Raw genomic sequence first — 13,871 nt, forward strand, 5'->3', positions numbered from 1 at the left:
ATGAGAGTGATGGGGATAGGGGAAAATATGTGTAAGTGGGTTGAGAGCTGGCTCAGGGATAGGAAACAAAGGGTGGTTATTAATGGAGCACACTCGGACTGGGTCGCGGTTAGCAGTGGGGTACCACAGGGGTCAGTATTGGGCCCTCTTCTTTTTAACATATTTATTAATGACCTTGTAGGGGGCATTCAGAGTAGAATTTCAATATTTGCAGATGACACTAAACTCTGTAGGGTAATCAATACAGGGGAGGACAATTTTATATTACAGGATGATTTATGTAAACTAGAAGCTTGGGCTGATAAATGGCAAATGAGCTTTAATGGGGATAAATGTAAGGTCATGCACTTGGGTAGAAGTAATAAGATGTATAACTATGTGCTTAATTCTAAAACTCTGGGCAAAACCATCAATGAAAAAGACCTGGGTGTATGGGTGGATGACAGACTCATATTCAGTGGCCAGTGTCAGGCAGCTGCTACAAAGGCAAATAAAATAATGGGATGTATTAAAAGAGGCATAGATGCTCATGAGGAGAACATAATTTTACCTCTATACAAGTCACTAGTTCGACCACACTTAGAATACTGTGCACAGTTCTGGTCTCCGGTGTATAAGAAAGACATAGCTGAACTAGAGCGGGTGCAGAGAAGAGCGACCAAGGTTATTAGAGGACTTGGGGGTCTGCAATACCAAGATAGGTTATTATACTTGGGGCTATTTAGTTTGGAAAAACGAAGACTAAGGGGTGATCTTATTTTAATGTATAAATATATGAGGGGACAGTACAAAGACCTTTCTGATGATCTTTTTAATCATAGACCTGAGACAGGGACAAGGGGGCATCCTCTACGTCTGGAGGAAAGAAGGTTTAAGCATAATAACAGACGCGGATTCTTTACTGTAAGAGCAGTGAGACTATGGAACTCTCTGCCGTATGATGTTGTAATGAGTGATTCATTAATTAAATTTAAGAGGGGACTGGATACCTTTCTGGAAAAGTATAATATTACAGGGTATATACACTAGATTCCTTGATAAGGCGTTGATCCAGGGAACTAGTCTGATTGCCGTATGTGGAGTCGGGAAGGAATTTTTTTCCCCATGGTGGAGTTACTCTTTGCCACATGGGGTTTTTTTGCCTTCCTCTGGATCAACATGTTAGGGCATGTTAGGTTAGGCTATGGGTTGAACTAGATGGACTTAAAGTCTTCCTTCAACCTCAATAACTATGTAACTATGTAACTATGTAACTATGATTACAACGATGCCAGGCACTGGACTAAGGATCCAGGAAGTTAATATAGCAACACCCCTGGACTAACGGCCCAGGTGAGTGCCAAAGTGAAGAAAGACAATCCCAGAGTCATATCACTAGTGACCACAAGAGGGAGCCAAAAAGTCTAATTCACAACAGTCCTCCAGCATTGCCCCAGTGTGTCCTCCAGCATTGCCCCAGTGTGTCCACTCTCCAGCATTGCCCCAGTGTGTCCACTCTCCAGCATTGCCCCAGTGTCTCCAGCATTGCCCCAGTGTCTCCAGCATTGCCCCAGTGTCTCCAGCAATCTGCCCCAGCGTCTCCAGCATTGCCCCAGTGTCTCCAGCATTGCCCCAGTGTCTCCAGCAATCATCTGCCCCAGTGTGTCTTCCAGCATTGCCCCCAGTGTGTCCAGCAATCTGCCCCAGTGTCTCCAGCATTGCCCCAGTGTCTCCAGCATTGCCCCAGTGTCTCCAGCAATCTGCCCCAGTGTGTCCTCCAGCATTGCCCCAGTGTGTCCTCCAGCATTGCCCCAGTGTGTCCTCCAGCATTGCCCCAGTGTGTCCACTCTCCAGCATTGCCCCAGTGTCTCCAGCATTGCCCCAGTGTCTCCAGCATTGCCCCAGTGTCTCCAGCAATCTGCCCCAGCGTCTACAGCATTGCCCCAGTGTCTCCATCATTGCCCCAGTGTCTCCAGCAATCATCTGCCCCAGTGTGTCCTCCAGCATTGCCCCCAGTGTGTCCAGCAATCTGCCCCAGTGTCTCCAGCATTGCCTCAGTGTCTCCAGCAATCTGCCCCAGTGTGTCCTCCAGCATTGCCCCAGTGTCTCCAGCAATCTGCCCCAGTGTGTCCTCCAGCATTGCCCCAGTGTCTCCAGCAATCTGCCCCAGTGTGTCCTCCAGCATTGCCCCAGTGTGTCCAGCAATCTGCCCCAGTGTGTCCTCCAGCATTGCCCCAGTGTGTCCAGCAATCTGCCCCAGTGTGTCCTCCAGCATTGCCCCAGTGTGTCCTCCAGCATTGCCCCAGTGTGTCCACTCTCCAGCATTGCCCCAGTGTCTCCAGCATTGCCCCAGTGTCTCCAGCTTTACCCCAGTGTCTCCAGCAATCTGCCCCAGTGTCTCCAGCAATCTGCCCCAGCGTCTCCAGCATTGCCCCAGTGTCTCCAGCATTGCCCCAGTGTCTCCAGCAATCTGCCCCAGTGTCTCCAGCAATCTGCCCCAGCGTCTCCAGCATTGCCCCAGTGTCTCCAGCATTGCCCCAGTGTCTCCAGCAATCATCTGCCCCAGTGTGTCCTCCAGCATTGCCCCCAGTGTCCAGCAATCTGCCCCAGTGTGTCCTCCAGCATTGCCCCAGTGTCTCCAGCAATCTGCCCCAGTGTGTCCTCCAGCATTGCCCCAGTGTCTCCAGCAATCTGCCCCAGTGTCTCCAGCAATCTGCCCCAGCGTCTCCAGCATTGCCCCAGTGTCTCCAGCATTGCCCCAGTGTCTCCAGCATTGCCCCAGTGTCTCCAGCAATCTGCCCCAGTGTCTCCAGCAATCTGCCCCAGCGTCTCCAGCATTGCCCCAGTGTCTCCAGTATTGCCCCAGTGTCTCCAGCAATCTGCCCCAGTGTGTCCTCCAGTATTGCCCCAGTGTCTCCAGCAATCTGCCCCAGTGTGTCCTCCAGCATTGCCCCAGTGTCTCCATTAATCTGTCCCAGTGTGTCCTCCAGCATTGCCCCAGTGTGTCCAGCAATCTGCCCCAGTGTGTCCTCCAGCATTGCCCCAGTGTGTCCAGCAATCTGCCCCAGTGTGTCCTCCAGCATTGCCCCAGTGTGTCCAGCAATCTGCCCCAGTGTCTCCAGCAATCTGCCCCAGTGTCTCCAGCATTGCCCCAGTGTCTCCAGCATTGCCCAGTGTCTCCAGCATTCTGCCCCAGTGTCTCCAGCAATCTGCCCCAGTGTCTCCAGCATTGCCCCAGTGTCTCCAGCAATCTGCCCCAGTGTGTCCAGCATTGCCCCAGTGTCTCCAGCATTGCCCCCAGTGTGTCCAGCAATCTGCCCCAGTGTCTCCAGCATTGCCCCAGTGTCTCCAGCATTGCCCCCAGTGTGTCCAGCAATCTGCTCCAGTGTCTCCAGCATTGCCCCAGTGTCTCCAGCAATCTGCCCCAGTGTCTCCAGCATTGCCCCAGTGTCTCCAGCAATCTTCCCCAGTGTCTCCAGCATTGCCCCAGTGTGTCCAGCAATCTGCCCCAGTGTCACCACCAGCATTGCCCCAGTGTGTCCAGCATTGCCCCAGTGTGTCATCCAGCATTGCCCCCAGTGTGTCCACCGTTAGCTTATCAAAAAAAAAAATAAAACAAAGTCTCCTCACCTGACCAGCGCTCCAGGCGGCGAGCTCTCTCCAGCAGTGCACACTCGCCGGCGACTAACAATGACGTCAGACGCCGGCGACGTGTGCGCTGCGGCCGACTTCAGCTGCCAGCCTCCAATTGGCTGGCGGCTGTTGTTAACTATTGACGTGCGGGCGCGCGCCCGCACGTCAATAGGAAACCGCTGCAGCGCCGGTAGGGGCCCGGTGAGCAGATGAGAAGGGACCCGATGCGGGCCCCCTCTCTCTGCCCAACGGGTCCAGGAGCACATAAATGCCAGCGCCCGGCGGGCATTCACAGTCACACTCCGGCGGATTATCAGAGAGTCAATCTTTGTGGTAGCCCAGGGCCGCCCCACACCACTGGGCCCTGGGCTACTGCCCATATTGACCCTCTGATAATCCGCCCCTGCTCGCGACCCTCTCTCAAGGCTGAATGTGGCTGTCAAGGTCAGAAACGTTGGGGACCTCTGATTTACAGATATTTTATGTCTTTGTCAAAGTCTTCAAACTCAAACATACAATGTACTGCGACGCAGCACGTGCTAAGAAGAGAGAGCTTAGCAAAGGTTACCTCAAACACTGCACCACCATCATACCTGCCAACTTTGGAAAATCAGAAAGAGGGACAAATTACATGGCGCTCTGCAGAGAATTTTGATCATGCCCCTGGCCACACCCCAATCCAAGCCCATTTACAATTTTTTCTACCTTGGAAGGAGGAGTTGTCAAAGGAGCGGTGGTAGTGAGGGCTATTGAGAAGACTCCCAAGACTGCAGGGCGTAGGCCCAAATCCAGGACTGTCCACTGTATTCAGGACACTGGGACTAGAGATGGGCAGATCGTTTCATGGGTCTCTGGTCTCGCGTCCAGGTCAGTGGGGCTACGTCATCTGTGCGTCCTGCTCATCTCTAGTTGGGACCCATGGATTTAGTTATTGTTTCTTCATTCACAGTCAGAGCCGTCAGAACTTTCTCATATTTTTGTAGATTCACTATATGACATATGGCTTTTTGGTGTCTGCAGGGCGTGTTCATACGTAGCATAAATACTGTGTTTTTTTTTTTGTTTTCTGCAGGATTCGCATCAAACTACACAATAACAATTTTCTCTGATTATTGCATTTTTTGTGCAGATGAGAAACCGCATTTTTAATGTGGTTTTTATAGTACAAAAAAGCTTTTATTCATGCACTTATGCAAAAAAACTGCAGTCACTTTTGTACATGCGTTTATTTAAGGCTCCACTTAAGGCTATGTACACACGTTGTGGATTTACTGCGGATCCGCAGCGTTTTTTCCACGCAGAAACGCTGCAGATCTGCAAAGTGATTTACAGTACAGTGTAAATCAATAGGAAAAAAAAATGCTGTGCTAATGGTGTGGAAAATTCCGCATGAAAAACGCAGCGGATTGAAAGAAGGAGCATGTCACTTCTTTTGTGCGGATCTGCAGCGTTTCTGCACCCCCCCATTATCATAGCTCCCAACTGTCCCTCATTGCGCGGGACTGTCCCGGATTTGATGCTTTGCCCCGCAGTCCCGCACGGGACGCTCTGATCCCGCAGACAGTAGGAAAAGCAAACCGACATGCCCCCTTGTGTTAAGCCACGCCCCTGTGTTAAGCCAAGTCCTGGGTCACCTCCCAACTGACCAACCCCCCCTGCGCCCCCCCGGCCGCCCGCCCGCCTGCCTCCCTCCCATCCACCCTACTTGAAGACGATACTCACCTTGCTCCAGCGATGCCTGGTCTTGGCATACACAGCTCGTCCTGAATGAGCGGTCACGTGGTACCTCTAATTAAGGTCATGAATATGCACATACTCATGACCTTAATGAGCGGTATCACGTGACCGCTCACGCAGGAAGAAGGTGCTACGCCGGGAGTTGGGACAGAGCGAGAGGGATGTCGGCGCGGCTGTGCAGTGTGGCACAGGTGAGTATGGGACGGGGGGACGGGGGGATGAAGGAGGACATAAGCCGGCGCACCATGCAAGATGGGGGCGGGGAGATAAGCCATGCATTCAGGGGGGAATATGAGCCATACATTCGGGGGGGGGAACTATGAGCCATGCAGTCAGGGGGGGGAATATGAGCCATGCATTCAGGGGGGAGATATGAGCCATGCATACAGGGGGGGGATATGAGCCATGCATACGGGGGGGGAATATGAGCCATGCATACGGGGGGGGAATATGAGCCATGCATACAGGAGTGGGAATATGAGCCATGCATACAGGGGGGGAATATGAGCCATGCATACAGGGAGGGGGGAATATGAGCCATGCATACAGAAGGGGGTGATATGAGCCATGTATATGGGATGGGAGGGAGATGAGCCATGCATACAGGAGTGGGGGTCATTATACAGTATTGAGCATCATGTGGGATCATTATACAGTATGGAGCATCATGTGTGGCCATTATACAGTATGGAGCATCATGTGCGGTCATTATACAGTATGGAGCATCATGTGTGGCCATTATACAGTATGGAGCATCATGTGTGGTCATTATGCAATATGGAGAATCATGTGCGGTCATTATACAATATGGAGCATCATGTGCAGTCATTCTACAGTATGGAGCATCATGTGCGGTCATTCTACAGTATGGAGCATCATGTGCGGTCATTATACAGTATGGAGCATCATGTGCGGTCATTATACAGTATGGAGCATCGTGTGTGGCCATTATACAGTATGGAGCATCATGTGTGGTCATTATACAGTATGGAGCATCATGTGTGGTCATTATACAGTATGGAGCATCATGTGTGGTCATTATACAATATGGAGCATCATGTGCAGTCATTATACAGTATGGAGCATCATGTGCGGTCATTATACAGTATGGAGCATCATGTGCGGCCATTATACAGTATGGAGCACCATGTGCGGTCATTATACAATATGGAGCATCATGTGCGGCCATTATACAGTATGGAGCATCATGTGCAGTCATTATACAGTATAGAGCACTGTGTGGCCATTATACAGTATTGAGCATCATGTGTGGCCATTATACAATATTGAGCATCATGTGTGGCCATTATACGGTATGGAGCACTGTGTGGCCATATTTTTTTGTTTAATTATTGTATATGAAACAGTGATCGGCAGTGTTAAATGGGTGTGGTTGGGATGTGGATATGGGTGTGACTAAGTATGAATGGGTGTGGTCAGAGGCGTGGCCTAAAATTTGCCACGGCGCGCATTGCGCGCCACAAACTTTGTCCCTCTTTCCCATCTTCAAAAGTTGGGAGGTATGCATTATAGAAATCCACAGGGGTTAAAAATGCATGAAATCCGCACAAAATCCGCAAAAAAAACGCATCAAATCTGCACCTGCGTTTTCTGCTAGGAGATGCAGATTTTGTGCAGAAAATTCTGCCCCTAAATCTGCAACGTGTGGCCTCAAGAGACAAAAGCACCAAAACCGCACAGTTCAGAAGTGTCTTTAGACACACAGGGGGCTCAGCTTTCATGAAATCACATTCCCCTTTACTTGGACAGTTAAACGGACGAATTTCTGTGCAGAAAGCAGCATTTATGCTACATGTGAACACGATATTAATGTCTAAACAAAGTGGATGTGATTTCATGAAATCTACGCTCTAAGGGTATGTTTCCACGTTCAGGAAACACTGCGTGTTTGACGCTGCGTAGAGCCGCAGCGTCAAACACGCAGCGTCCAGATGTTACAGCATAGTGGAGGGGATTTTATCAAATCTCATCTCCACTATGCGTGGTAACACGCACCCGGCGGCCCTGCAATTCCGGACATGCTGCGTGTCTTTTAAGATCGCAGCATGTCCGTGTATCTTGCGGCGCCGCCGCAAGGTATATCACAGGGCCCTATGTGTGGGGTGCGATGATGCCGGGATGTGTGCAATAAACACATCCGGCATCATCGCGTCACAGAAGGGGGCGGGGCTTAGGGCGGAGCGGTTTTGCCGCTCCTTCCAAACCGCCGGCCATCCTGAAGGTGGAAACATACCCTCAGGGTATATGCACACGTCCGGAAAGTATGCATAAATTTCCTGAGAAAATCCTGAGGTTTTCCTCAGGAATTCTGCACGCGTTTTTGTCGCGTTTTTATCGCGCATTTTGCGCATTTTTGTTGCGGATTTTTCTCGTTTTTATCCAGAGGTTCCCAATGCAATAATATAGTGGGAAATCCGCTTAAAATCCGCAAAATTAATGAACATGTTGCGTATTTTTCCGCATGCGTTTTTTTCGCGGAAAAATCTGCAACATGTGCACAAAAATTGCGGAAACCATTACAAATGATGGGATGCATATGTATGTGTTTTTTAAGCGTTTTGATTGCGAAAAAAACACGCAAAAAAAGCAAAAAATCCACGAATAATCCTGGAACATGTGCACACAGCCTAAAGGTGTCTAAAGATGCTGCTGAACTCTTTGGTTTTGGCACTTTTTTCTCTGTAGGCTTCTTCGAAAAAAAGTCTGCCTCATTTTTAAGCACAGAATCAAAGCTTTTCTGCAGTATTAAAAAGCATTAAAAACACATGTATCAAAATTGCATCAAATAAGGGGGATAATAAATGAAAGAAATGCAGCAAACATGCAATAATCAGAAAAGATTGCTATTGCGTTATGGGGTAAGGACACTTGCAGTAGAAACAGTGCAGCATTTAGGCTACATGTGAGCATGGCCTCAGCATTACATAACATTTTCTTACAGTTGCTTTATGGGTTTAATAGAGCAGAAAATATCAATTACAGCATTATTTTATGTCATTTACCTATCCCCAAAAATAATCTAATTGCTGTGATGTGCGGGTTGTTACAATTACAGACACCACATATGTCTGTTATTTGCTGACTTCTGATGTTCATTGTTGTTTTTTAAAAGCTCATTAAAATGACAATATTTAAGTGTTTTTCAATTTATTTTATAAGAATACCAGAATACAGAAACATAGTAATACTCTAGAGTGTACAATGTATCAGTACAATCTGCCTGTGGAGTCAGAGCCTGCAATACAGATCAAAATTTTCCCTGTTACATCATCAGAACTTGTCCCACCGTAGCTTTGGCTCCTGCCTGTAATGTTGAAGGTTGTGGGTTTGATAACAGGTGAGATTCACAGAAAAATGTTTTAGTTTTTTTGGAATTGCTTTTTATTATTTTTAGCAGTTTTGCAGAAACAAAAAAAAATCTGACTTTTTTTTCACCTCAGTATACCGGGAACATAAAAATACATTGAAATAAAGACTGTATCTCTATGTACATACGTAATCTGCTTCTGTGTTCAATGCCTGCAATACAAGTTAAGATCATAAAAATTCTCCTGTGCTCATCATTATGAGCTGTAGCTCACTGGTTAAGCTGCTGCCTATGAACATTGAGATGTGAATTTGAGTTCTGGGCGAGCCAATCACAGGACAAGAAGCAGTGAATATTATAATTTAATTTATGCACTGAGTAGAGAGAACCAATCCCGCCCACCCAGCATGAGGACCTACGGAGCGATGAAGACATCGGAGTGTGGTGAGTAGAAGCAGTGACAAAGCTCTGACATGTCGGGACTGCGCCCTCAAAGCGGGACAGTCCCTCACCCACAAAACATTACAAGTTCTAATAGAGGAAAGGAGATAGGCAAGGGAAATTACATGCCAGAAGCTTTATTCAGAGACAATGATAACAAGAGGGAAATAGGAGGAAGACAAAAGGTTTAGTCCTCTTCTTCATCGACATCTGGGCTGTCCAAAATGGAATAGTTTCTGAGGGGTCTTTGGATCGGGAAAATATGAAATTAGACAATCCTTAGCAAGCCACACAATGTCCTTAAAACAGTTAATAAGGTACCAGGTCTCCTATATGGCTACCACATTGTGAATCTTTGGGGAATAGTTTGTAAAGTGCCAAGTGATACAAAAGACTCCTCTTGGTTACATAGTCTTTGAGTTTATGTTCCAGGGCTTCCGAAAGGCCCTGAGTAAGATAGCATTCCAAAAAGATGTGCAAAGAGTTGTTTTCTCCATGAAGGGGCTCCTTGATCGGTACAGAGATTTGAGTGGACATGCATGAATGAGCTGATGGGCAGTGGCTATCCACTACAAGTCTGTATGCCTGTTAATCAATCTACCAGAAGACAAATTAGACCATACAGTCTTTATCAGCTGAGAACCCTGGACTAGACTACAACATGTCCTTGACTGTGATGAGCTTGTGGATGGTCTTGGGTTTACACAAGCTGGGCTTAATTCCCTCCAGTTGGAACTCTGTCACTATCCAAGCAACGAATACAGTAGAACCAGTACCATGTCACAAAGCAAAAGTGATAAATAAGGAGGTCGTAACCAAAACACTAACATTTTGAGTCCATGTCCAGGAAATTCCTCAGTTCTCTATTCCATCCATAATCTGTGATCAAGCCTCATAAAGCAAGTGGACTAACAAAAAAATCGCAGATTGTGCTAATATCCAAGCTCTGGTTGGGCAATAATGGATAGCTATCAGTAAGTATTTCATCCAGAAGCTGGTATCGAGAATGGCAGAACGAATTTCAAAAGACTTGAAAATTAAAGATTAACGCTATAAATATGAAGTCCTTCCATAAACTCAAACGTTAAAAAGTTAAGAAATGATTATACTTGTATTTCAGTATATAATAGAAACATCTGACCAATACTGTATATCTAAAAACAACTACTAAAAATGTAACAAAGTTTTTGGAAACCAAAATTTGTGTCAGTCTCAAAACTTTTGGCCATGACTGTATTTTTCTGCGGTGAAGACATAAAAAAATGGGGAAAGTTGAAAATCATAGACACAATGATCAGCCAAGGAAACTTAGATCAGCAGATGAAAGAAACATGATGCTTATTTCCCTTTAAAATAAGATGTCCATCAGTGTCATCAGCTCAGAAATGGCTGCAAATAGTGGGACCCAGCTACACCCAATTACTGTTCTTAGGGTATGTGCAGACGTTCAGCATTAGCGAGTGCTTTGGACGCAGCACATGTCCGCTGCATCCAAAGCGCTGCCGGCTTTTAAACGCAGGTGATTCCGCATATGTTCATTGAACCGTGCGGAATCACCACGACCAGTACATTGTATGGGTGAAATTTATCTTGCAGAGACTAGCGTTTCCGCAAGATAAATAGACATGCTACGGTCTGGAAAGACGCGCCACATGTCTGTCTCCGCATGGAAGCCAAGGGTGCTGATGCACGCATAGTGGGCATGGGATTTCTTGAAATCCCATCCACTATGCTCTAACATTTGGATGCTGCGGATGTACGCAGCGCCCAACCCGCAGCATTTACTGATCGTGGGAACATACCTTAAGTCTGGCCAGAAGTTGTCTTCATGGAAGAAATGCTACCCAAACAAACATTTGACCTGGTAGTAAGTCAAGTGGCTCAACTGAAAACAAAAACTCATGAACTGGGGTGCAGAAAAATAATAGCAGGCATTGTGGAATTGTAAGTCACAATGTGAAATATTTGGCTGCAACAGAAGGTAGTGTGTTTGTCGGAGGTCTGGAGAGTGGTACAATGAGTGTGTGTACCTAGCAATGAAGTATACTGGAGGTTTCTTGCCAGTTTGAGGCTGCATTTCAATAAATGGAGTTAAACATTTAGATATCTAGATGCAATGCTGCTATTGCGCAATACAGTTAGAGAAATAGTAAATAGAAATGGAAAGCCCATAAATCTATATAAGGCTACATGCGCATGTTGAGTATTGAGTTTTTTGCATCTCTTGGCAGGAAAAACGCTGCGGCTAAAAAGCGCGTTTTTGGTGCGTTTTTTGTATGCATTTTTGCATGCGATTTCTTTTTTTTACAGCAATGAAGGATTTTTTAGCTGAATAAAGATATTAACCCCGTAGTGACAGAGCCAATTTGGTACTTAATGACCGAGCCAATTTTTACAATTCTGACCACTGTCATTTTATGAGGTTAACTCTGGAACGCTTTAACGAATCCCGCTGATTCTGAAATTGTTTTTTCATGACATATTGTACTTCATGTTAGTGGTAACATATCTTCGATATTACTTGCGATTATTTATGAAAAAATGGAAATATGACGAAAAGTTTAAAAATTTTGCAATTTTCTAAATTTGTATTTTTATGCCCTTAAATCACAGAGATATGTCACGAAAAATAGTTAATAAATAACATTTCCCACATGTCTACTTTACATCAGCACAATTTTGGAAACAATTTTTTTTTTTGTTCGGGAGTTATAAGGGTTAAAAGTTGACCAGCAATTTCTCATTTTTACAACACCATTTTTTTTTAGGGACCACATCACATTTGAAGTCATTTTGAGGGGTCTATATGATAGAAAATAACCAAGTGTGACACCATTCTAAAAACTGCACCCCTCAAGGTGCTCAAAACCACATTCAAGAAGTTTATTAACCCTTTACGTGCTTCACAGGAACTGAAACAATGTGGAAGGAAAAAATGAACATTTAACTTATTTTTGCAAACATTTTACTTCAGAAACATTTTTTTTTTATTTTCACAAGTGTAAAAACAGAAATTTAACCATAAATTTTGTTGTGCAATTTCTCCTGAATACGCCGATACCCCATATGTGGGGGTAAACCACTGTTTGGGCGCACCGCAGAGCTTGGAAGTGAAGGAGCGCCGTTTGACTTTTTCAATGCAGAATTGGCTGGAATTGAGATTGGATGCCATGTCACGTTTAGAGAGCCCCTGATGTGCCTAAACAGTGGAAACCCCCCACAAGTGACACCATTTTGGAAACTAGACCCCTTAAGGAACTTATCTAGATGTGTGGTGAGCACTTTAAACCCCCAGGTGTTTCACAGAAGTTTATAACGTAGAGCCGTGAAAATAAAAAATCCCATTTTTTATACAAAAAATGATATTTTTGTCCCCAAATTTTTATTTTCACAAGGGTAACAGGAGAAATTAGACCACAAAAGTTGTTGGGCAATTTCTTCTGAGTACGTCGATACCCCATATGTGGGGGTAAACCACTGTTTGGGCGCACCGCAGAGCTTGGAAGAGAAGGAGTGCCGTTTTACTTTTTCAATGTAGAATTGGCTGGAATTGAGATCGGACGCCATGTCGCGTTTGGAGAGCCCCTGATGTGCCTAAACAGTAGAAACCCCCCACAAGTGACACCATTTTGGAAACTAGACCCCCCAAGGAACTTATCTAGATATGTGGTGAGAACTTTGAATGCCCAAGTGCTTCACAGAAGTTTATAATGCAGAGTCGTGAAAATAAAAAATATATTTTTTTCCACAAAAAAGATTTTTTAGCCCCCAAGTTTTTATTTTCACAAGGGTAACAAGAGAAATTGGACCCCAAAAGTTGTTGTCCAATTTATCCCGAATACGCTGATGCCCCATATGTGGGGGGAAACCACGGCAGAGCTCAGAAGGGAGGGAGCACCATTTGACTTTTTGAGCGCAAAATTGGCTGTTGTGTTTGGAGACCCCCTGATGTACCTAAACAGTGGAAACCCACCAATTCTAACTCCAACCCTAACCCCAACACACCCCTAACCCTAATCCCAACCCGATCCATAATCCTAATCACAACCCTAACGATAATCACAACCCTAACCTCAAACCTAACCCTAATCCCAATTGTTGTGAATTTGCTTTTTGCTCCCTCTAGTGGTTGCTAGTTTTTTGACTCTGGTTTTTCTGTCATTCCTTTTATCCGCACCTGGGTCGTTAGTTAGGGGTGTTGCTATATAAGCTCCCTGGACCTTCAGTTCAATGCCTGGCAACGTAGTTATCAGAGCTAGTCTGCTGTGCTCTTGTCTACTGATCCTGGTTCCAGTTATATCAGCTAAGTCTGCCTTTTGCTTTTTGCTATTTGTTTTGGTTTTGTATTTTTGTCCAGCTTGTTCCAAATCTATATCCTGACCTTTGCTGGAAGCTCTAGGGGGGCTGGTGTTCTCCCCCCGGACCGTTAGACGGTTCGGGGGTTCTTGAATTTCCAGTGTGGATTTTGATAGGGTTTTTGTTGACCATATAAGTTACCTTTCTTTATTCTCTATCAGTAAGCGGGCCTCTCTGTGCTAAACCTGGTTCATTTCTGTGTTTGTCATTTCCTCTTACCTAACCGTCATTATTTGTGGGGGGCTTCTATCCAGCTTTGGGGTCCCCTTCTCTGGAGGCAAGAAAGGTCTTTGTTTTCCTCTACTAGGGGTAGCTAGATTCTCCGGCTGGCGCGTGTCATCTAGAATCAACGTAGGAATGATCCCCGGCTACTTCTAGTGTTGGCGTTAGGAGTAGA

Source organism: Ranitomeya variabilis, chromosome 3 (genome assembly GCF_051348905.1).
Source record: "Ranitomeya variabilis isolate aRanVar5 chromosome 3, aRanVar5.hap1, whole genome shotgun sequence".
Lineage (NCBI taxonomy): Eukaryota > Metazoa > Chordata > Amphibia > Anura > Dendrobatidae > Ranitomeya > Ranitomeya variabilis.